This window comes from Myxine glutinosa, chromosome 4, assembly GCF_964187855.1.
Source record: "Myxine glutinosa chromosome 4, kmMyxGlut1.1, whole genome shotgun sequence".
In the NCBI taxonomy this organism is placed as follows: Eukaryota; Metazoa; Chordata; class Myxini; order Myxiniformes; family Myxinidae; genus Myxine; species Myxine glutinosa.
The window spans coordinates 157,941,886-157,944,727 of NC_136264.1; the positions used below are offsets into that span (position 1 = coordinate 157,941,886).

A 2,842-nucleotide genomic window follows, 5' to 3' on the forward strand; every position below is an offset into this window, starting at 1 on the left:
ACTCAGCGATGGGGGTGGTTAGTGATGCCGAGCGCCCTCTTGCTGAGTTTCGAGGAACATCACACTCTGCGGACACGACACATTCTATGGACACGAACACCCAACCCAACGTCCTTCCCTTCTTCATTCCTCTGTGTAGCTCGCAGAGGTTGTTGGAATGTCTCGGGACACGGGGGTGCCCTTGTGCGTCCTCCGAAAGTGATTACACCACATTTATATCGGTGGATTCGAGTCGACTTCATCTTCACTGGACCAGACGGCAGACAGGTGTGGTGTCCTTGAGGTGGAAAACTGCCCAACACGATCCAAAACAGGTGTGCCGATTAGAACCCACCTGCCCATCGAGCATTCTATCCGAAAGGAGGGCGGCTGGGGGAGGGGGCTGCCCGTGTTTTCATTATAATTAGTGAATTACACTGATTTCTCAAGAACAGCAAGAAAAGGCAAAATGGGTTCCCGTACACTGAAAAACACGTTTTGTGAACTACCTTCATGACCTGACACCTGCACATCAAAAACTTCCCAAAAGCTAAGCGTGTTCATCGAAATCACCAATAAATTAATTAATCCTCGCTGCGTTTCACAACACAAGGCAATTCATATTAAATGAATGATAATAAAAATGTGCCATATTAATGAATGAAAATAAAAATTTTCATAGTTAATGAATGAAAATTAAAATGTGCCATATTTAATGAATGAAAATAAAAATGTTCCATATTTAATGAATGAAAATAACAATGTTTCAGATTTCATGAATGACAAGAAAATGTTCCATATTTAATGTTTGGAAAAAAAAATGTTCCAAATTTAATGAATGAAAATAAAAATGTCCATATTTAATGAATGAAAATAAAAATGTGCCATATTTAATGAATGAAAATAAAAATGTTCCATATTTAATGAATGAAAATAAAAATGTTCCATATTTAATGAATGGAAATTAAAATGTGCCATATTTAATGAATGAAAATAATAATGTGCCATATTAATGAATGAAAATAAAAATGTGCCATATTTAATGAATGAAAATAAAAATGTGCCATATTTAATGAATGAAAATAAAAATGTGCCATATTTAATGAATGAAAATAAAAATGTGCCATATTTAATGAATGAAAATAAAAATGTGCCATATTTAAGGAATGAAAATAAAATGTTCCTTATTTAATGAATGAAAATTAAAATGTTCCATATTTAATGAATTTTTTAAAAATGTTCCATATTTAATGAATGCAATTAAAATGTGCGATATTTAATGAATGAAAATAAAAATGTTCCATATTTAATGAATGAAAATAAAAATGTTCCATATTTAATGAATGAAAATAAAAATGTGCCATATTTAATGAATGAAAATAAAATGTTCCTTATTTAATGAATGAAAAAAAATGTTCCATATTTAATGAATGAAATTAACATGTGCCATATTAATAAATGAAAATAAAATGTTCCTTATTTAATGAATGAAAATAAAATGTTCCTTTTTTAATGAATGAAAAAAAATGTTCCATATTTAATGAATGAAATTAAAATGTGCCATATTAATAAATGAAAATAAAATGTTCCTTATTTAATTAATGAAAAAAAAAATTCCATATTTAATGAATGAAAATAGAAAATGTTCCATATTTAATGAATGAAAATAATAATGTGCCATATTTAATGAATGACAAGAAAATGTTCCATATTTAATGAATGAAAATAAGAATGTTCCAAATTTAATGAATGAAAATAAAAATATTCCATATTTAATGAATGAAAATTAAAATGTGCCATCTTTTATGAATGATAATTAAAATGTTCCATATTAAATGAATGAAAATAAAAATGTGCCATATTTAATGAATGAAAATAAAAATGTGCCATATTTAATGAATGAAAATAAAAATGTGCCATATTTAATGAATGAAAATAAAAATGTTCCATATTTAATGAATGAAAATAACAATGTTTCAGATTTCATGAATGACAAGAAAATGTTCCATATTTAATGATTGAAAAAGAAAATGTTCCATATTTAATGAATGAAAATAAAAATGTGCCATATTTAATGAATGAAAATTAAAATGTTCCATATTTAATGAATGAAAATAAAAATGTTCCATATTTAATGAATGAAAATTAAAATTTTCCATATTTAATGAATGAAAATAAAAATGTTCCATATTTAATGAATGAAAATAAAAATGTGCCATATTTAATGAATGAAAATAATAATGTGCCATATTAATGAATGAAAATAAAAATGTGCCATATTTAATGAATGAAAATAAAAATGTGCCATATTTAATGAATGAAAATAAAAATGTGCCATATTTAATGAATGAAAATTAAAATGTGCCATATTTAATGAATGAAAATAAAAATGTGCCATATTTAATGAATGAAAATTAAAATGTTCCATATTTAATGAATGAAAATAAAAATGTGCCATATTTAATGAATGAAAAAAAATGTTCCATATTTAATGAATGAAATTTAAATGTTCCATATTTAATGAATGAAAATAAAAATGTGCTATATTTAATGAATGAAAATAAAATGTTTCTTATTTAATGAATGAAAAAAAATGTTCCATATTTAATGAATGAAAATAGAAAATGTTCCATATTTAATGAATGAAAATAATAATGTGCCATATTTAATGAATGAAAATAAAAATGTTCCATATTTAATGAATGAAAATAAAAATGTTCCAAATTTAATGAATGAAAATAAAAATATTCCATATTTAATGAATGAAAAGAAAAATGTGCCATCTTTTATGAATGCTAATAAAAATTTTCCACATTAAATGAATGAAAATAAAAATGTGCCATATTTAATGAATGAAAATAAA

The 2,842-nt window shown here is 25.2% G+C and overlaps 1 protein-coding gene across 9 annotated transcripts in view; it reads right to left on the reverse strand.

Annotated features, from left to right (window-relative positions):
- Window positions 1-4, reverse strand: part of LOC137413597 (LIM domain-binding protein 3) — a 135,470-nt gene extending 135,466 nt beyond the window's left edge. For all 9 annotated transcript variants that reach the window (XM_068099024.2, XM_078776656.1, XM_068099028.2 and 6 more), the window contains exon 1: window positions 1-4. This exon is cut by the window's left edge. The gene's annotated coding sequence lies outside the window, so the exon portion shown is untranslated.
- Between the last annotated feature and the right edge of the window lie 2,838 nt (window positions 5-2,842).